The 23,055-nt window shown below is 38.1% G+C and overlaps 3 pseudogenes; all 3 read right to left on the reverse strand.

The window, feature by feature from the left end:
* Window positions 1–2,466: 2,466 nt before the first annotated feature.
* Window positions 2,467–3,561, reverse strand: LOC118974787 (olfactory receptor 4C11-like; annotated as a pseudogene).
* A 2,168-nt stretch (window positions 3,562–5,729) lies between these two features.
* On the reverse strand, window positions 5,730–6,703 carry LOC118974814 (olfactory receptor 4C15-like; annotated as a pseudogene).
* Window positions 6,704–13,674: 6,971 nt separating this feature from the next.
* LOC118974823 (olfactory receptor 4C15-like) lies at window positions 13,675–14,611 on the reverse strand (annotated as a pseudogene).
* Window positions 14,612–23,055: the final 8,444 nt, after the last annotated feature.

Genomic DNA, 23,055 nt, shown 5'->3' on the forward strand with positions numbered 1-23,055 from the left:
TCCTTTAGCTCCTTTTTAACAATTTGCTGCAGCTTTTGACCAATTTATTATAAGTTACCTTTAATTGTAATTTCCTCCATGGATTTTATGCTTGGGATTTGTGAGACTCTTGGTTTTATGCATTTCCAGCCTTTATTAAACTTGGGGGAAACTTGCCCTGGCTGATATAGCTCAGTGGATTGAGTGTGACCTGCAAACCAAACACTCACTTCTTCAATTCCCAATCAGGGCACATGCCTGGGTTGCAGGCTGGTCCCCAGTGGAGACCATGGAGAGGCAAACACACATTGATATTTCTTCCCCTCTCTTTCTCTCTCCCTTACCCTCTAAAAATAAATTAATATAATTTTTAGATAATCAATTAATTAATTAATTTGGGGGGAATTGTGTAGTATTTCTTTTAGTATTTTTTGCTCTCCTTCCTCCCACTCATTCTATTCTTTGATGATTTTAAAATCGAGTAGAGGAACAGCCGCACAATCTCATACTTGCCCAGGTTAGGGCATGCTGGTTCACAGTCATTTCTGTAACTCTCCAACCCTTTTACTCTTTTGGCCTTTATGCGATCTTTCTGCAACGTGTTCTTTGAGTCAAATATCAAACTAGTCACAGCTCCAAGTTTCACCGCATCCTAGAGGACTTTGTATATTTGCTCGTCTTCAGGAAACAATAATGTGCTGTATACGTCTTTAACCAAGCTGTGCTTCATCCTGTGATTCCAGTCTATTTATTCCATTATGTTTCTCTCACCTTTTCTAATCAAGGCCTTCTATCAAATATAAGATCTGGCCTCTCTATTATTTAATCACGAGAAGGAAATTCCTGGGGCTTTCTGAAGTTCCATTTAGTCAGAAATAAACTTTTTTTTTCACACTACAATAAATTTGAAGGAATACCAAGAGATAAGAATTGGTGTTTTATTTTGAGTGTCTTGGTTACTTGAGAATCAATTACACTTAAGTATAACATTCACAAGTCCAGATTGAAGTGTTCTCAAAACAGAACTATAAGAAATTCAGAAAATTGTTCAGGTGAAAGTACTATGAAACCAAATAGCTGCTTGTGTATATGCTATTGAGAGCTGTGACAAGTGTCCCATTTGGGACCAAAATATTTATTCTGCCACCACTTCCCTGAACCAGAACTATCAGGAATCTTTGGTGCAACATAAAATTTTGTCTTCAGTTGATGGAAATGCTTCACATACTTACGAGCTTATTGTGTCCTTTTCTCATTAGTCCAGATGACTAGGAGTAATACACCCTGGTGCCAATTTGATGATAATTAAAAACCCAGGTACTGAAAAGGTATGTCAGTACTCGATTATGAGATTATGAAGTTGAAGTGGAGTTGGTGGGGGCTGTAAATTATACACATGGATTAGGATGTCTTCCATATAAAAACACAGATTTTAAAATATTCTCCTGTAAAACTAAAAGACCAAATTTGTGAAGCGCTGGGCCTCACATTTCATACAAGATTTTCCCCCCAAAATCAGAATTTTGACTTTTGAGATACTATAGAACCAAACAACAAAGACAAAACCTCCTTTCTGATAGCCAAATAAACAAGAACCAAGGACAATTATTTGCCTGCAAGTGTTCATACACCCAAAAGTAATGCTCAAGAAATAAGAAAGCTTAAGCTCCTTCTCTCCCAATTGAACAACATTTCCACTTTCCTTTCTTCTCTTCTCTCTTCATTATGCATTGTTCTCTGTTCTCCCTTCTTTCTTGACCTTCACATATTTCTGCCACCAAAGTCTCTAGTGTCTCTTTCTCTCTTTTTTGAGGAAGAGTGGGAAGACCCTAAACAGTCACTGACTCATTGACAGTGCTGTCTTGTCCAAATATCACACTCCTCCCTCCCTCACCTCACACAGAATATAATTTTGAGAGGTTTACCAGAGACAGTGTAGGGTTTCACTGGTGTTTCTATCTTTGATCACAATTGGAGGGTTCATCAGTGAAGACACTCCCACTGAAGGAGGCCCAGGCACAGATTTCCAGAGCAGTAATTTCTCAAAACATATTCTCTAATCATCAGGTTGTCAAGATGGCAACATTTACTCTATAAGTTTCCAAGCTCTAGGGATTAGCTCGGATGACTACATACATTAATGTAAAAATGAAATGTAGAAAAAAAATTAGTGCATATACACATATGTATGCACAGACACTTATTCTGTCATTTGTCAGTACTTTTCCTTCCTAAGAAGAAAAGGAAGGCATAGGAAGCTAAATTACCTAAGGAGTATGACCAAATATTGATAGAATTCAAACAAGGATCATCCCAGGTTGTTCAAAATGATTATGAACTTTAAGTAATAACGATATTCTAATGCAATCCTCTCAGATTTCTTATTTATTTCTCCAAAGGAATATTTTACCTTTCCTTCCCATGAAACAAAACTAAGATACTAAAGAGGTATACATTGGAGACCCATATAGAATTTATTACCTGAAGTCATACTTTGTTACATCATAATATTTCCATGGCATTTTTAACCTCTGCATTCCTCAATGTATAGATCACAGGGTTGAACAAGGATGTCCCAGTGGTATTAAATACAGCTATCATCTTCTCTACTGGAAACGTGGTTGGTGGATGTGTATATATCAATACAGATGCAACAAAAAGTACGACAACCACAATAACGTGGAATGTGCATGTGGAGAGGGTTTTTCTCTTTCCTCCTATGCTGTGGTTTCTCAGAGAGTACATGATGACAAAATAGGAGATGAGCAGCATTATAAAACTCACCATGCAAATGGCCCCACTATTAGAGACAACTAGCAAATTTATCACATATGTGTCCATGCAGGCAAGTTTCAACAAGGGTTGCAAGTCACAAGAATAGTGGTCAATCACATTGGGGCCACAAAAGGGCAATTGCAAAGCTAGGAAAATCTGTGCTAAAGAGTGGATACAAGATCCCATCAGGCCAGAATCACCAACACACCACACACTATCTGGCTCATGATGATTGGGTATTGCAAGGACTTACAAATAGTGATGTAGCAATGAAAGGCCATGAGGATGAGCACAAATATCTCTGTGGATCGAAAGAAATGGACTGTGAAGACTTGAGTCATGTACTCATTGTAGGAAGTGTTCTTCTTCTGGGAAAGGGCAGTCACATTCAATCTTGGGGCTGTCATTCTACAGAGACAGACATCAGCAAAGGGCAGAAAGAAGAAATAGATGGGATTCCCAAGGGACTTATTGTTTTTCATAGTCACTACAATGAGAAAGTTCCCTGACAGTATTGCAAGATAAAGAATTGGGAAGACCACAAATATTGCTTTGATCAATAACAGAGATCAAACATAGAGATGATCTGCCTAAACACTGCTGTCATTGATGAAAAAGATCTAAGAGATAAAATTATGGACATATGTAGCTCAACCATGAAAGCCAGGTCATATAATTCTACATTGTTTTCTTTTCAATAAGTAAAGAGAAGTCTTGGGGACATAAGACATGAACTTAGCTCCTGACAAGATGTACACATTAAACCAGACCAACACTTTCATAGCTTTTATCACTGAATTCATTCATGTTTCCTAAAACCCCTGTACTTTCCTAACTCCTTGATTTGAGGGTACATCACAGTAGTGAGGAATCTAATTTTCCCTTCTTTAATTCTTACTTTTACCTGTGGAAATTTTAAACCAGTTCAAATACATTTGATAATACAAGTCTCCCCCTTTCTCCCAGATAGACAAATGCCTCTATCACCAGTTGCTTATATTACTGTGTGTCATTTTAACTGGATAACACAATCATAGATTATATATTATTCTTGTACTATAAACCTATTATTCAAACAATTTTCACTGCTGTTATTTCATTTGACCTGCACATTCTTTTACAAGGTAGTGTGCCTATGTGCCTGCTCCTTTCAATGTGGGAACTTTGACCTGAGATACAGAATTGTTTTCTACTTAGAGGTAAATCCATGTGGTATTTCTCTTTCACTGCCTGCTTGTGTCACTTAGCATAATTCTCTCCGGTTCCATCTATGATTTAGCAAAGAGGAGGACTCTTTTTTTCTTTCTGCTGCATATTATTTCATCAAGTAAATGTATCATAGTTTTTTGACCCACTCATTTACTGTGAAAACAACAAAACAAACAAACAAACGAAATATAACTAGAGTCACTGAAATTAAGAATGAACTTAGAGTCACTGCAGGAGAGATGGGAAGAGATAATGGTGGGAGTGGAAAGGGGTTGTCAGTAACATGTACAAAGTACTCATGGACAAAACCAAAGAGCAGCAGAATCAAAAGTGGGAGGGGAGTGGGGATTTCTGGGGTAAGGAGGAGTGGGGGGTTGAATAGAGACAACTGTACTTGGAAAACAAAAATAAATAAATAAACAGTGAAGGAAGAAAAGAAGGAAGGAATGACAGAAGGAAGGAAGGAAAGAAGGGAGGGAGGAAGGCAGGCAGGCAGGCATGAAGGAAGGAAGGAAGGAAGGAAGCTTTTCCAAGAACCGTTAGGTTAAAATGAGAGTGGGGTACTATTAGATAGCCTCTCTCTCTAGCATTCACCTTCCATGTCACATACGACTCACACCCATTTCAATAAATTTTATGAAGACTTGCTAGGATCCTGCCGATCCTAGAAAAGAGAAATCCTGAGCCCTCCAAGAAAGACACAAATTATTACCTTAATTTTATAGTCTAATTTCAGAATCAAGTTCTGAATACTACGTGGTGAAGCAAATATCAAAGCAGAAAATAGATACCTAAATGAGTAAGAGCGAAGAAGAGGCAAGAGTAGAGAATGAGTGAAATGAGTACAGAAGAGAGGACAGTGAGAGTGAGCAGAACCAAACAAAGAAGAATCACAGACAAGCATAAAGAGAAACAGGGAGGGGGGGGGAAGAAAATACTACAGAGGATAGTTTGATGCAAGACTTCATCACAGAACTCAACTTCTGTCTTTATGACCTACTGAAATATCACTGGCCCAAACCCAGATAGAAGGTGCATTTATTAATCATGGACAAGGGCCATTGAAAACCCAGGTGTAAATCCCACCAACTATGGAGAAGAACCAAATTTCTGGGAGTTTCTCCTATGACATAAAGGGCGCTGTGACTCAGACTCTGACTCAGAGGGCACCGTTTGTCTTCAGCCGTTTGGAACACAGAAGCAGCAATCATTACCCATGGCTGGGACATCAGGTTCTGGACACCTATCATGGGCTGATGGATAGACACTTCCCTCCACTGCCTCCAACCAAAAGTTAGTGACTGGACAGAATCCAAAGAACTCTAAATGTCCCTTTTACAGCAGGAGGCAGCCAGAGCAGTCCTCACCCCCAGATCACCAAAGATTTGTGTTCTAAATGCTTGAGTGGGGATGTTATGTAAAATAGACAGCAAAAAAAAGATGGGGAGGAAGAGGAGGGATAGAGTGGTACATGATCCACCCACTGACTCAGCAGTCCTTGAAATTCTATGCTTTTTTCCCTTGGATCTGGGAAAGAAAGCCTTGGAAACAGTGAGGGGGCCAGCAAGATAGAAACTTCTGCAACCTGCCCTCAATACAATCAGTGGTGTATTGGCCCCTCAGGCAGCAAAGATGCTTTGAGACTGCTGAAGCCAATGAAGACTTAGGGAACCAGGACCACTCTAATTCCTCATTTCAAGAACTACGTTCAGCAGTTGCATTGTGTCTTAGAACACACACTGAGTATAGAGTCCATCAAATTAGTCTCATCTTGCATTACAAGCTACCATTATTTTGCTCCACACATTTATTATGGCATTTTTAACTTCCTTATTCCTGATGGTGTAAATCAAAGGATTGAGCAAGGGTGCTAGGACGGTATAAAATATTGTCACCATTTTGTCAAAGGAGAAAGTGGATGGAGGTCTGACATAAGTGACTAGGCAGGGAAGAAAGAACAAAACCACAACAGCAATGTGATATCCACAAGTGGAGAGAGCCTTCCGCTTCCCTTCATTACTGTGAACTCTCAGGGAGAACAAGATGGTACCATAGGAGGCAAGCAAAAAAGAGAATATTATGATGCATATAAACCCACTGTTGGCCAGCACAAAAAAAACAAAGACATGAGTATCAGTGCAGGCCAGCTCCAGTAATGGGTACAAGTCACACACGAAATGATCAATGACTTTGGGACCACAGAAGGGCAACTGTAAAACAAAGAGGATTTGTATTATGGAGTGGAGGAATCCCCCTGCCCAGGCCACCCCCATCAGAATGCCACAGAGCCTCCAATTCATGATAGAAGAGTAATGCAAGGGCTTGCAGATGGCCACATAGCGGTCATAGGCCATGACTGTGAGGACAATCACCTCCGCTCCAGCAAAGAAGTGTGCAGCAAGGTCTGCGTCATACAGCCTGCAAAGGAGATGGTCTTCCTCTCATACAGAGAGTCCACAATCATCTTCGGGGTGATGGCGGTGGAGTAACAGGCATCCAGGAGGGACAAGAAAGCCAAGAAGAAGTACATGGGGGAACTCAGGAGTACTGAGCTACTGCAGATTGTCACCACAATTAGCAAGTTGCCCACGAGAGTTGCCATGTAGCTCAACAAAAATATAACAAAAGCTATTTTCTGAACGTTCGGATTCTGTGAAAGCCCCAGGAAGACGAACTCAGTTACAAAGCTATGGTTTTGCATGATTTCTAAGGAAAAACCAAATGCCACGAGAATAAGCATATGATGACTGCAATTATAAGGAAAAGAAAAATTCACCTGGGACCAGTTTATGATACCATTGTATCACAGTCTTTGAACAGTTGGTGCATCCATGTGAAAAGATGGATAAATTTTTTCAACGCTTCTGTTATCAAGAAGAATAAAAATTTAGAAATTTATTGAAGGCTGTAGTGGTAACTCATGCAGAAGTCAGGAGGAAACAAATTATTCAATTCTTTAAATTGACCACAGCTTATATGTAGGAGAAGTATTCATACACAGTAGGGAAGAGACATGGTTTTTATCTCCACTGCCAAAGAACATCACTTTTCCTGGAGTGAATTGATGAGGGAGATTCTGAAGTCACATCCACACTGAGCCAGAGAACCTGTAATTTAGCGGTAATAGCTGCCATCTGTATGGAATGGAAATGTGGTGACTCATATTCCATCACTGATCATGAGATGACCTTATCTACAAAGAGGAGAAATAACCCCTAGTTAAACAGTCATTTGAAAAATATTGCTACTTTTCCATTTTTTAAAGCGCTGAATTGAATCGGCACTTTAAAAAGAATACAGAAAGGAGACTGACAGCTATCAGATGATACTTGGGTTAGTGGATGGTTGAAAAATTAAAAGAATTAAGAAAAACAACTCATGGACACAGACAATAGTGTGGTGATTACCAGAGGGAAGGAGAGGTGGGCACAGGCTTATGTAGAAGAGATTAAAGGGTGAATAAATGGTGATAGAAGGAGGCTTGACTTTGGATGGTGAACTCACAATACAATATACAGGTGATGTACTATAGAACTGTACCCTTAACCTTTTTGTAATTTTATTAACCAATGTCACCCCAATAAATCCATTAAAAACAAAAACAAAAAGATGAATTCATTCATTCCCTATAAAAGAAGAAAGCTGTATGGAAAGGTGCCTAGCTCTATACTAACATGTAACAAGTATGCACATGCTGAGTTGGGTTCTTTCTTCATTCATCATTTAAAATAAGAATGGGTGTGTATGAAAAATTATAATACCTACCTACTTAAGGGTATTGTCAGCATGATCAAGTGAACTAATGTAAAGAAAGTAGCTGTTGAAGAAATAGTCCTAGGAAACAGTCCATGTTAGATCTTATTATCCTTATTTTCCTGGAAGACAATCCATGCTGAAAGAGAAAATGTCAAGTCACATGCTGGGAATGGAATTTAAACACACAGACTCCCATCTACAACACTTAAGTATTCCTAATGCATCAGAAGACAAAGGAGCAGAGCTGGCCCTTCTGCTGTCTTCATGCACCTGTGGAAATCAAAGTCTTCTGAGTCCTTTGCTCATGCTTGAAGAAGCCCCCCTGATGACACAGAGCAAGTGATGTAGATTCAGAAAGTAATAGTCCAATTGCTACACATACAAGTTGGCAGCAACCACATAGGTAAGGAATAGAAATACTATGTTGAGTTTTGATGTAGTCTTGAGACTCATTTACATATTTACTAGTTATTTATGCTGTGCATCCCCATCTGATATTGTACAACTTGTCATTTATATGACTTTATTGCAAACTAAGTATGTTTGTGTATAACCTATCTGCTCATCCCACAGGATTAAGGTGAGTGTCAAATTGGCAAAATATAAAACTTTCTTATGCTAAGTGCCCTTACCATTTTTATTAAGTATTCCCTCACTTAGCAAGACAGCCACCTTATCCATGAGATTTCCAAATAAGTAATCAAACTATTGTCTGTTTTCCACAGCTACAGATCAGTTTTCAAGAATAGTTGTGTCCTCGCCTGTACATAGAACACAAATTTATTTCTCAAATGTGTGTGTGTATATATACACGTAATCTGTTTATTAAACTGATAAATAAAGTAAAATGACACTGTGAGAATAAAAAATAACCTGATCTTTCTGAATACCATTCAGAGCCAACAAAAAGCTATTTACAATAAAGGTATGGTTGTTTATGATAATGTATGTCTTCATGCTTACCTTAAAATAACCATTTCCATTCCTTTCCCAAGGCACTAGACATTCTTATAAAAAATGCACTATGAACACTATATTCAGCTACAAATTGTCACCCAGAGAATAAGAGTATAAATCAAACACAATAAAGTGTTTGGCTCGTTCAATGACCATCTGTTAAAAAATAAAATATACCATGGAAAGGCCTATGGAATTTTCTAAGAAAACTAAAAGTGGATCTGCCTTTTCACCCAGCAATTCCACTGCTAGGATTATATCCTAAGAACACTGAAACACCAATCTAAAAGAACCTATGCACACCAATGTTCACACCAGCACAATTTACAATAATCAAGAGTTGGAAGTAACCTAGGTGCCCATTAGTAAATGAATGGATCCAACAACTCTGGTACATTTACACAGTGGAATTCTATGCAACAGCAGGAAAGAAAGAAAGAAAGAGCTCCTACCCATGGCAACAGCATGGACATATGTGGAAAGCATTGTGCTAAGCTAAATAAGGCAGGTGGTGAAAGACAAATACCATATGATCTCACCTTTAACAGGAACCTGAACAACAAAAGAAATAAACAAGCAAAATATCACCAAAGACACTGAAATAGAGAAATGGCTGACAGGAAGCAGAGGGGAGAGGGAAGGGAATTTCAGGAGAAAAGGGAGAGTGTTTACAGGAACAAATATAAAGGATACATGGACAAAAACTAGAGGGTGTGGAAATGGGAGGGAGGTGGGGAGGGCTGGGTGAGTGGGTGGAGATTAAAGTAAAAGACAGAAAACTGTACTTGAACAACAATGAAAATTAAATTTAAAAGAAAGTTACCTAAGTATGATCTAGCATTTACCAGCTTGTTAGCAACGAACATAGTGGGCATATGTTCTTTCAAATTACTGTTTTGGATTTTTTCAGATAAATTCCCAGAAGAAAAATCACTGAGTCATAAAGCAGTTCCATTACTAATTTCTAAGGTAACTCCACAGTGATTTCCACAATGGTTGCACCAATCTGCATTCCCACCAACAGTGCACCAGGGTTCCTTTTTCTCCACATCCTCACCCTCACTAAGGTACATTTATACAATGCAATACTGCTGGACTGTAAAAAAGAAGAAAAGCTTGCCCTCTGAATCAGTATGGATGGACTTGAAGGGCATTATTCTGAGTGAAGGAAGCCAGTCAGAGAAAGACAAGTACCATATGATCTCACATTTGTGGAATCTAATGAACAAAGTGAATGAACAAACAAAATAGAATCAGACTCAGAGAGAAAAGGCTGACAAGTGTTGAGGGTGAGGGCTGCTAGGTGGGAGAAGTGAGGAGACTGAGCAAACAGGAAAAAGAAAAGACAGAATGCTCATGGCCACACACAACAATGTGGTGATTGTCAGGGAAAGGGAAAGTAGGGGGTGCGGTGGAGGAGGGTATGGGGGTGATAAATGGCAGCAAACAGAAACTAAACTTGGGGTGCTGAATACACAATACAAGGTACTCATGATGTGTTGTTGAATTGTGCGCTTGAAAGTTGTATAATTTTCTTAGCCAGTGTCACCCCAGTCAATTTAATAGAAAGGGGGGAAACTATATTACTTATAAAATTGCAATCACACTACTTGATTTCATGTAATCCTTTCAGAAACGTTTTAACAAATTTTCTCAGGACTGTAAACATGTTTCTATTCCTTTTTTAGAACCCAATCCTAAAAAATTTTCTAAAGGTGAAATGCGGTAGTGTAAGTTCTCTCATGGAAGATGATGCATGATTTTCATAACAGTAAAACTATATATAAGCATATAAAATGTTCCACAATAGGAAGATGTTTATGCAAATCAGATTACTACAAGCTAAGATGCCGTGAATACTAAATAATATGAGGACATAGACAGTCAGGCATGTGCATAATATGTTAAGTGAGAAAATAAAAACTTGTAGTAATTCTGATTCATTGCACAGACATTGTAATATGATTTTAAAATCTAGAAGAGAACATACCTTAGACTTACTTTCAGTATATAGAGTTAACCTTAAGGATCAAGCCTAAGCCCTGACAGGTGTAGCTCTGTGGGTTGAGCATCATTCCCCAAACCAAAATGAATCAACTTTAAAACCCACAACACTATATTATCCTCTATCAGAACAGTTAAAAACAAAGGAGGTTTGTTTTGACTATAATTCTATTGTCTCCAGTGGGATTAATTCATATTAGTGGAACTAACATACTAACATACATAGAATCTTACATTAAAAATTGTAAACTAACAGAAATCTTTCATAAATAGCCCTATCATTGGCCCAACCCTTCCCAATCTCCATACTCACTTTGAAATCAGTTTGAAGTTCATGCATTTCTATAGGAAACAGTTGATTCTGTTCATATTTTTCCTAGAAGATTCGAAGGTCTTTCTTTTCTTCACAGCCATATGTTTTAATATACTGGAAATGCACCAGATTGTGCAGAGCCCCTCCCAGCCATGGACTGTGGCTTTTAGGCCACCTCGTGGGAGTGTGTCCTTGGGAATTTAGCATCCCCATTATCCCCAGTGCCCACTATGTCTTTCTCATTCATTTTCTCAACAAGCTGATGCTAGCATCGTTTGCTCCAAAAACAATAGAAATTCCTCTTCCAAGTTCAAAATCCATATAATATTCTAAAGTATATGAGAAACTGGTAGTAAGGTTGCCAAAAGTAGTACTTAGCAATCATATTTCAAGCAGTGAATTTTAGGTGCATTTATACATACCTATATGTGTATATCAGTCACATTTGCATATATATTTCTAGTAAGTATAATTATTAAAAATTAAAAGAGTACATTGAAACCACACTCAAACTACTCTCTTAGATAAGTTCCTTAAATCCAGCATATTGTTTACTTTAGCAATAAAACATTTATTCTCTATCTAGCTAACTGTGTTTCTTTTTGAATATTTAAGAAATGTTGTCTTCAGAGCCCTTTCTCTCCTCTCCATAATCCTCTGCTGATGTCCCTAAATGTCTCAACTTGTACACTCTCACTGTTTCTGGAATTTGAAAAAAAATGACCTTTCTCTATGTCCACATATGTCCTTCCTGATGGATGCCTGAACCTTCTGTTTTCTATTGCCCCAGCGATTTAGTTCATTTAAAGCAAGAGGCAAAGCCACCACCACTAGCACTAAAGCATCTTCAGTTCAGCCATGTAACTATTCCTGAAGAGTTCTGAAGCAGAAATCTGAGGCTACTCATCACATCAAATGCACTTGGGGGAAATTAAATGAACCTATATAAAATTAGAAGGTTCTGCTCAGTGACCTGAGTGAGACACGCTTTCCTACCGTTAATGAACTACTATGTGTCTTTGCTGGGCAATTAATATGGGAATATTAATGCAATACTATATCAATAATTGTCAATGGTAAACAACAGTTGAATTATCATGCTCCTACAACACTATTCTTCCTACAGCCTTTGAAAATTCCCCTTTTTAATCTAAAACACTAGGATGGAAATATTCAAAACTACATCAGGACATTCATCCTCATATGAATGATAATTGAGAATACAATTAGAATAAATTAAATGTTGTCAGAGAGCCGAGGCAGAAATATGCACTTGTTGAATTTCTACAATATTTGGATTAAACTTAAAGGTGAAAAACTGGAAAAAGGTCTGAATTCATTAGACTTGAATCAATAGGACCTCCTACCTTTCCAAAACCAGTTTGCATTCTAACAGCTCCGCTTTATTGAGCATGAGCAATATTATGTGTCAAATAGTCACCTCTTCACTCCACATATATTTTTGGTTTCTAAACCCTTTGAAATTGGGTAATATAATCCCCATAAAAAAGATTCTGAGAGCCAGAAAGGTTATGTAACTATTCCAAGTATGCACAGTTAAGTGATAGACTCACACGTTGCATTAAACCTCATACCTGGACCATGACACCCTGCTTTTAAGTACAGCATCACAACCTCAGATTTTCTCTAAAAAGGAAAAACTGTGCATGATGTATCTCAACGTGTGGGAGTTTCTTGAAAATGCTGATTCAGCCATCTCTATTCTCCATAAATAAAAGTCCACTCAGTGGCTGGAAAAAAATCTGAAGGTCTTTTGCAAGGAAGGAAGGAAGGAAGGAAGGAAGGAAGGAAGGAAGGAAGGAAGGAAGGAAGGAAGGAAGGAAGGAAGGAAGGAAGTTTTTACAAGTACAGTTATGTTAAAATTAGAGTGGGGTGCTACTAAACAGCCTCTCTCTCTAGCAATCACCATCCATGTCACATAAAATTCAAATCCTTTTCATGTGGATTTCCTGTAGATTTTGTAGGATTGTGTAGATACTGGAAAAGAGAAATCCTGAGTCCTCAAAAAAAGACAAGACCTGGTACATTATTTTTCTGCCCTAATTCCAGAATCAAGTTCTGTGTTCTGCATGGTTAAGAAAATATTAAAACAGAATACAGATAGCTAAATGAATAAGAGTTTAGGAGAGGCAACAGTAGAGACTGAGTGAAGTGAGTATAGGATAATGGAGAGTGAGAGTGAAGAGAATCAAGGAAAGAAAAATCAGAGGTTAGCATATAGAAAGAAGGGGAGGGAGCAAAAGAAAATATTAGGGAGGATAGTTTTCTGCAAGATTTTATCACAGAACTCAATTTCTGTCTTCATGACCTACCACAATACCACTGCCCCAAAAAGAGTAAAAGGGCACAGTTATGGGTCAAGGACAACAGTGCCCAAGGGTCTTGAAAACCCAGGTGCAGAGAAAGAACAGCCCTATCTTATTCTCATCCTAAATCTCTTCAAGTGCGGAGTCCCACAAGACAGAAACTTCTACCAATTCAATCTCAAGGACATCTATGATTTATTGGCCCCTTGGAGAGCAGAGATGCTTTTGATATTGCTGATACCAAGGAAGACTTAGGGAACCTGGACCACTCTAACTCTTTTCTGCAGGAAATATGCTCAGCAGCTGCATCATGTCTTAGAACACACATGAAGTATAAACTCCATCAAATCAGTCTCATCTTTCATTACCAACTACCATTCTTCTGCTCCACATTATCCTCATGGCATTTTTCACTTCCCTATTCCTGAGGGTATAAATCACAGGATTGAGCAAGGGCATTACGATGGTGAAAAATATTGTCACCTTTTTGTCAAAGGAGAAAGTGGATGGAGGTCGGACATACGTGACTGTGCAGGGAATAAAGCACAAAAACCACAACAGTAATGTGAGATCCACAAGCGGAGAGAGCCTTCTGCTTCCCTTCAATACTCTGGGTTCTCAGAGAGTACAAGATGATGCCATAGGATACAAGCAAAAAAGAGAAAATTATGATGCACATTAACCCACTGTTGGCCACAACAAAAGAGCCAAAGACACGGGTGTCAGTGCAGGCCAGCTCTAGTAATGGATACAAGTCGCACACGAAATTATTGATGACAATGGGGCCACAGAAGGGCAGCTGTAGAACAAACAGAATTTGTATTGTGGAATGCAGGAAGTCCCCTGTCCAGCCCACCCCCATCAGAATGCCACAGAGCCTCCAGTTCATGATAGAAGAATAATGCAAGGGCTTGCAGATGGCCACATAGCGGTCATAGGCCATGACTGTGAGGACAATCATTCCCGCTCCAGCAAAGAAGTGTCCACCAAAGAGCTGGATCATGCAGCCCTCAAAGGAGATGGTCTTCCTCTCAGACAGAGAGTCCACAATCATCTTTGGGACGGTGAGGGTACAAAGGCAGGTATCCAGGAGGGACAAGAAAGCCAAGAAGAAGTACATGGGGGAAGCCTGGAGTGCTGAGCTACTGCTAATGGTCACCACAATTAGCAAGTTGCCATCCAGAGTTGCCATGTAGCTGGACAAAAATATAACAAATAATATTTTCTGAACGGTTGGATTCTGTGAAAGCCCCAAGAGGACAAATTCCGTTACAAAGCTGTGGTTTTGCATGATTCCAAGGAAAGGCTAAATGCCACCATAGTAAGAAGATACAATCTACAATTATGATGAAAAAATCACCTGGGACACGTTTATGATACCATTGTATCACAGTCATTGACTAGTTGGTGCAACCGCATGAAAATCTGATTACAGGCTTCTGTTGTAAATGAGAACAGATAATTAGAAATTTCCTGAAGACTTTACTGGGAGGCCTGGCAGAAGTCAGGAGAAGATAAATTATTCAATACTTAAAAGTGGCCAGAGCTAATATGTAGGAAAAGTATTCATATACACTAGGGAAGAGACAGAGTTTCCATCTCCACTGCAAAAGCAGATCACTTTTCCTGGAGTGAATTATTGAGGAGGATTCTGAAGTCACATCCACATTGAGGACAGAGAACTTATACTTTACTGGTCACTGCTGCCATCAGTATGGAATGGGAATGGGGTGACTCACATGCCGTCACGGATCATGAGATGACCTTATCTACAAAGAGAAGAAGAAATAATCCCCAGTTTTAGAGTCATTTAATTTTTAATTTATTTAATTATCTTTCAAGTACAGTTTAATGTCTATTACTCCCATGCCATCCCACACCCCATGCTCCCCCCTTCCTGTCCATTTCCACCCTTAGTTGTTGACCATGTATCCTATATAAGAGTCATTTAAACTTCATTGTTACTCATCCAAATTTGTTACTTCTGAACTGAATTGAGACTTTAAGATGAATACAGAAATCAGACTGACAGCTATCAAAGGGAAGGTGGTTAGGGGATGGGTGAAAAGGCGAAAAAATTAAGAAAAACAACTCATGGACACAGACAATAGTGTGGTGATTACCAGAGGGAAGGAAAGGTAGGCACAGGGGTATGTAGAAGAGGTTAAAGGGTGAATAAATGGTGGTAGAAGGAGGCTTGACTTAGGATCGTGAACACAATACAATAAACAGGTGATGTACTATAGAATTGTACACTTAATCTCTATGTAATTTTATTAAACAATGTCACCCCAATAATCCATTAAAAACAAAAACTAAAAAGATGAATTCATTCATTCCCTATAAAAGAAGAAAGCTGTATGGAAAGGTGCCTAGCTCTACACTAACATATATCAAGTATGCACATGCTGAGTTGGGTTCTTTCTTCATTCATCATTTAAAATAAGAATGGGTGTGTATGAAAAATTATAATACCTACCTACTTAAGGGTATTGTCAGCATGACCAAGTGAACTAATGTAAAGAAAGTAGCTGTTCAAGAAATAGTCCTAGGAAACAGTCCATGTTAGATCTTATTATCCTTATTTTCCTGGAAGACAATCCATGCTGAAAGAGAAAATATCAAGTCACATGCTGGGTCTGGAATTTAAACACAGACTCCCAGCAACAATACTTAAGTATTCCTAAGGCATCAAGAAACAAAGGAGCAGAGCTGGCCCTTCTGCTGTCTTCATGCACCTGTGGAAATCAAAGTCTTCTGAGTCCTTTGCTCATGCTTGAAGGAGGCCCCTGATGACACAGAGCAAGTAATATTATAGATCCAGAAAGTAATACAAGTTTGCAACAACCACATAGGTAAGGAATAGAAATAATACATTGAGTTTGGCTAGACTCTTGAGACTTATTTACATATTTACTAATTATTTATGCTATGCAGCCCAATCTGATATTGTACAACAGGTCATTTATGCGACTTTATTGCCAACTAAGTATGTTCATGTATAACCTACCAGCCCATCCCACAGGATTAAGGTGAGTGTCCAATTGGCAAAATGCAAAATTTGGGTAAGGAAAGCACCATGGCCAATTGTAGTAACTATTCCCTCACTTAGCAGGACAGCCACATTACCCATGAGTTATCCAGATAAGTATTCCAACTATTGACTATTTTCCATAGCTACACATCAGTTTTGAAGAATGATTATGCCCTCACCAGCACATACAACAGAAATTTATTTCCCAAATGTGTGTGTACATATACATATAATCTGTTTGTTAAAGCGGTAAATGAAATTATAATGAGGCTTGCTGTGAGAATTAAAAATAATCTGATCTTTGTGAAAATCATTCAGAGCTAATGAGAAAAATATGCAATAAATATGTGATTTTTATGATAAAATTTTTCTTAATGCTTACTTAAAAATAACCATTTCCATTACATTCTCAATGTACTAGACATTCTTAAACAAAGCTGTATTGTGAACATCATATTCAGCTACAAATTGTCCCCGAGAAATCTAGAGTATAAAGCAAATGCTAGAAGTTCATTGGATCCGTCAATGACCATTTGTTAAAAAGTAAATTATACCAATGTATGATCCAGCAGTTATCAGCTTTCAGCAATGAACAGACTGGGTATATGTTCTTTCAAATTAGTGTTTTGGGTAAGTTCAGATAAATTCCTAGAAGTAGAATCACTGAGTCATAAAGCAATAGCCATTACTAATTTTTTGAAGTATCTCCATCCTGTTTTCCATAGGGCTTGCACCAATCTGCATTCCCACCAACAGTGCACCAGGGTTCCTTTTTCTTCATATCCTCACCCTCACTAAAGGCACATTTACACAATGGAATACTGCTGGGCTTTAAAAAAAGAAGAAAAGCTTAATCTGCAACAGTATGGATGGACCTGAAGAGCATTATTCTGAGTGAAGTAAGCCACTCAGAGAAAGACATACAATATGATTTCACTCATACATGGAATGTAATAAACAAAATTAAGGAACAAACAAAATAGAGACAGACTCATAGATACCACAGGCTGACAGCTGTTGGAGGTGAAGGCTGCTGAGGGAGAGAAGTGAGGAGAATGAGCAATACAGAAAAAGAAAAGACAGAACACTCATGGCCACTAACAACAATGTGGTGATTGCAAAGGAGAGGGAGGGTTTGTGGGGGGCAGGGGGTGATGAAGGAAGGTATGGGGGAATAAATGGTGAAAGACAGAAACTAGACTTGGGGTGCTGAACACACAATACGATGTACACATGACCTGTTGTTGAATTGTGCACCTGAAAATTGTATCATTTTGTTAGCCAGTGTCACCCCAATCAATTCAATAAAAGGGGGAAATTCATATTAATTCTTAAATTGCAATCAAACTCCTTCATTTCATGTAATCCTTTCAGAAGTGTTTTAACAGATATTTTAAGGATTGCAAACATGCCGCGGTCCAGCCGCAGCCCATCTAAGGGTCCTCAGGTGAGAGTAGGCGTCGGCGCTGGGTAACAGGCAACTACACAGCTCAAAGGCAGGTGAAGCACTGTTCAGTTTATTGCAAGTACAAGCTGATTTTTTATTTTCTCATTTTTGGCATAGATTAACATTTACAGGAGTATAGCATGATCAGTTAAGCAGAAAAAAATCAATACAACAGTAACCAGGAAAAGTACGAAAGTTTCCATAGTTTCAGTTATGTTAAACAAAAATTATTTTGACCAGGAAAACCATTAATCAGACAATTTGAAATAGTTCTATGTATACAGTTTGAATGTCTTATTGTTTAATAAAGTTCTCAGAAATTGTCATTGGCAACAGGTACGCTTAGACCGAGCAGAGTTTAGGAAATTCATAATAAGCCTTGGTAATATCTAACTTAGCTATCTATCTTGCTGTCTAAAATGTTTTTTGTATACTGAGGACTCTGACTCCTTGGTAGTTGTTTCTAAGTGCTTAGTTAGTAATAGCTAACCAGCTTCTTCTGTTTTTATGCCTGTCTAATTCTAAATGATATATATTCCTATTCAAGGTAAAGGAGGGGCTGTTACTCTAACAACTCTTTAACAATCAGGGGCTATTTTCTAAAGGGGTTTTTGCTATTCTATGAGGCAGTTCCGTGGGAATACATATTTTTCCCTGAACTGTTCTTTCTTGGGTGGCTTTCTCAGGAACAAATAAGTAAAGTACGATGCCTTAATTCAGCCAGGGTGATATTGCTTAGGACTTGAGCCAACTGTTGTTTTTTCTCTGAGAGTGGTCATTAATTCTAGGAGATTCCAAATTATCAGAAATGTAAAGGTTAGAATACTAAGAAACAGTAAGAATAAAAGCAACACCATATGTCCATTAATGCCACGTCCGTCCTGTTGGAAAACGCTTCTGTGAAGCCGTCATCTCCAAGTCGTGACTGTGTCAACCGACATGGTTAGATAATGCTTCTGTGAAGCCTTTGTCCCCAAGCCATGACTGTGTCAGCCGACCTGGTTAGCTCTGGACGTGGCACAAACATGTTTCTATTCCTTTTTTTGGAATCCAATCCTAAAAAATTTTCTAAAGGTAAAATGAGATAATATAAGTCCTGTAACTGACGATGATGCATGTCTTTTATAACAATAAAAATTTAGAAGTATACAAAATGTTCAATAATAGGGACATGATTATGCAAATCAGATTACTAAAATTAAGATGCTGTGAATGCTAAAAAATAGGAGGACATATGGTGAGCCTTGTGTACAATATGTTAAGTGAGAAAATAAAAACGTGTAATAATTCTGCTCCTTTGCACATTCTAATATAACTTTAAAATCTAGAAGAGAACATACCATAGACTTACTTTCAGTATATAGATTTAACATTAAGGATCAAGCCTAAGCCGACACTGGTGTAGCTCTGTGGGTTGAGCGTCATCCCGCAAACTGAAAAGAATCAAACTTTAAAACCCGCAACACCATATTATCCTCTACCTGAACAGTTAAAAACAAAGCAGATGGGTTTTGACTATAATTTTATTGTCTCCAGCAGGCTTAATTTATATTAGGGGAACTAACATGCTAACATACATAAAATCATACAGTAAAATCATAAAAAAAAGCAAAGCCTCCATGAATAGCCATATCATTGGCCCAGCCCATCCCAATCTCCATACTCACTTTGAAATCCATTTTAAGTCCATGCACTTCTATAGGAAGCAGCTGATTCTGTTTGTATTTTTCCTAGAAGATTTCAAGGTCTTTCCTTTCTTCACAGCCATGTGTTTTAATACACTGGAGCTACACCAGATTGTACAGGACCCCTCCCAGGCATGGATTCTGGGCTTTAGGCCACCTCATGGGGCTGTAGCCTTGGGAATTTGGCCTCCCCACTCTCCCCAGTGCCCACTATTTCTTTCTCATTCATTTTCTCACCAACCTAATGCTCGCATCATTTGTTACAAAAAATAATAGAAATTCCTGTTTCAACTTTGAAATATATATAATAATCAAAACTATATGAAATATCAGTAATAAGGTTGTCATAAGTACTACCTTATAATCATATTTCAAACAATGAGTTTTACATGCATTTATATGTACCTATTTCTATATATCAGTCAAATTGAATGTATTCTTCTAGGAAATACAATAATTAATATTAAAAGAATAAATTAAAAACCCATTCAAATTACTCTTCTACTTAAATTTTTTTAAATCCAGTGTATTCTTTACTTTAGCAATAAAAGATTTATGCTCTATCTAGCTAAATATGTTTTTTTTTTGAGTATCTGGAAAATGACTCTTCAGATCCCAGAGTCCTTTCTTTCCTCTCTATAATCCTCTGCTGATGTCCCTAAATGTCTCATTTGTACACCCTTACTGTTTCTGGAATTTGAAAAAAAAAATAACCTTTTTCTATGTCCACATATGCCCTGCCTGATGGTTGCCTCAACCTTCTTTTTTTCCTATTGCCCTAGAGATTTAGTTCATTTTAAGAAAGAGGCAAATCCACAACCAATACTACTACACCATTTTCAGTTCAGCCATGTAACTATTCCTGACCAGTTCTGAAGTAGAAATCTGAGGCTACTCATCACATCAAATGCACTTGGGGAAAATTAAGTGAACCTACTTAAAATAGGTGCATTTCTGAGTTCAAAGGTAGAAATCTGTCACTTACCTGTGAGAACACTCTAACTTGGTGCCAAGTATTTTTATCCCTTTTTAAAAGCAGCCCTCCATGACATACAAGGGGTAAAATCTCTTTCAGAAATCATAAGGGAATATTTTAAGACATAATGACATACAATATTAGCACCCTGGAGAGTGACATTCCCTAAAAATTTATTTCCTTCACTGATCAAAAGCATCCCACATGTTGTAGGAATCTTAACTTGGGTTTATCTGTTTATCCTTCAGAAGAGTAAGTTAACCCACCTCTTTCTCTGTAACCAAATGCAAACAGGTTTTGGAGGTTTGTGGTGCCTTGGGATGAACAAACATACCAGGTGATAGGACCCCAATGCAAAGGATGATTGAAGGTGTTAAAGAAAAATAGGGAGAAGAAATAGAAGTGTCTTTGGTAGAAGAGGAAGCAGATCCCCAAGAAACTACTTTGCCCCTATCCAGGGCCCTAAAACAACTCTCCAGCATTAGAAGACAAAAGCTTTCCTACTTCTTCTCATTTAGTATCAAGTATAACCCAGAGAAGTTAGTGTGGTGCCTGCAACCTGAGGGTCCATTCTTACCCAACTTTTCTGTATTGTATTTGAGAAAAAAATGAACGCGAAAATAGGCTGGTGAAGGGAAGAGAGACTTTGAAGCAGACATTCCTTTTCTGTTAAGTATCATTAAAATATATGATCTAGAAATTGAAATCTGAGTTATATGATTATGCTTCTATTAATAAGAAACATATTTATGGAAATGTATCCATCTAAGTCTATATACCTATAATAATTAAAGGTAACTTGTGGATGTTCAGAGAAGAATGAAAATAAAGGACCTCAGAGTACTGGATGATATCATAAAGTTCTGTGCTCCCCAGAATTAAGCCTGGCTCAAAAGACTACCCAAGTGAAACAGGATTTTCTGTTTGGAAAATCATCATGAGATGCATCGCCTCTACTCTTTTAGTGATTTGTTGCAGATCTCCAAAAGTCGATGAACCTCCAGAATGTTGAGCCTGCATGTCCTTTAGCCTACAAGAAACCCCTTAAAAGTGAAGGCCTCAAAAAGGTGGCATCAAAATGTAGATTTACGTTAATCTTGTATTGCAATTTAATAATTCAATATGAAGATTGGCAGGATAGGGTGAGTAGAGGAATAAGTGAGAACAGAAGATTTTAAGGACAGTGAAACTACTCTTAGATTACTATAATAATGGATTCATTTCTTTACACATTTGTTTAAACTCACAAAATGCACAACACCATGAGAGAACCCTAAGATAAAGCATGGACTTGGGTTATTATGATGTGCAGATGTAGGTACACCAAGGGTAACAAATATACTGCTCTGGTAGGAGATATTGATAATGGGAGGAAGCTGTGCATGTGTATATGAAGCTATGTATACACAAGGTATATAGGAATTCTCTGTACCTTCCATTCAACATTACTCTTAAACATAAAAATGCCTTCTAAAAACTAAACCGTCATTTTTTTTAAATCTAATGTGACTTGTTACCTGAGGTATAGACTTTTACACACATATGCCAAGTGTCTCTCTGAGGTGTTATTCATTGGGGTCATGTGCTATACTGAGGCAATGATGGTTATGTATTGTTTAGACCAGCCTTAATTACAGATGCCTGGACTCCAGCCCAGCCTTTGGCTCACAAACCAGGGAAGGAAAAGTAGATTCCCTGTTGTACATGGCCAACTGTGGTCACTATCTCCTCCCAACATGGATTCATGGTCTCAAAGACTGATGCAATGCTTTAATTATTTAGAATGCTTGGTGCCAAAACTACTTCAACACTAACAGGCCCTTTTTTTATCAACTCTCCAGTGATATATTCTCGTAGCAACCCAAGATTTTTTGGCAAGAAGCTTTGGTGATGAATCTTACTATTGAGCTACAGAAAATGGCTCCTACTTGCAGACACAATTCCCTCAACATGGTGAATTATCTGAAGATACAACATCAGCCACCTTGAATGGCATTTCTAGGTCCAATGGGCTGCCCTGGCATGAACTATGTCTGAGCCCTTTTTCTTTCTCCCCAATATTGAGTTCATGCCAACTCTCTGCCTTTACACAAAATACCTTCTTGGCATCCCTCTCCTCACCTTCCTGGAATTCAGAGCACCAGCACAGCACCATTGTTTATATACATGGCATTTAATGTCACTATTTCAGTGTGTGAAAAAGTGTTTCTCAAATATAAATACCTTGTAGATTTTTTAAAATCCTCCTGTGAAGTTCATCTTCAGCTTTAATATGCATCCCAAATGATGTATCAGTCCAGATGATTTATCAGCCTAAACCTCAGCATTTGAGAAGCTGAAGAGCTCAATGCCATTTCAGGGTCATTCCTGACATTTCTTCCCATCAGAAATATGATAGCATAGGATGTGAGATTACTGTCACATCCAATCAGCATAATGTTTCTGTTTACAAATCAGTCATGGATTCGGATTCATTGCTAATATATGAACATTTACTTTCAAATATTAATGAACAATTTAGTCATGACTCAGAGAGAATGTCTCCTTATTTCTTCTATGATTTTCACTTTGGTTTCCCTCTGCATATGAAAAA

This window comes from Sturnira hondurensis, unplaced genomic scaffold, assembly GCF_014824575.4.
Source record: "Sturnira hondurensis isolate 20B ecotype Veracruz unplaced genomic scaffold, ASM1482457v3 Scaffold0019860, whole genome shotgun sequence".
Classification (NCBI taxonomy): Eukaryota; Metazoa; Chordata; class Mammalia; order Chiroptera; family Phyllostomidae; genus Sturnira; species Sturnira hondurensis.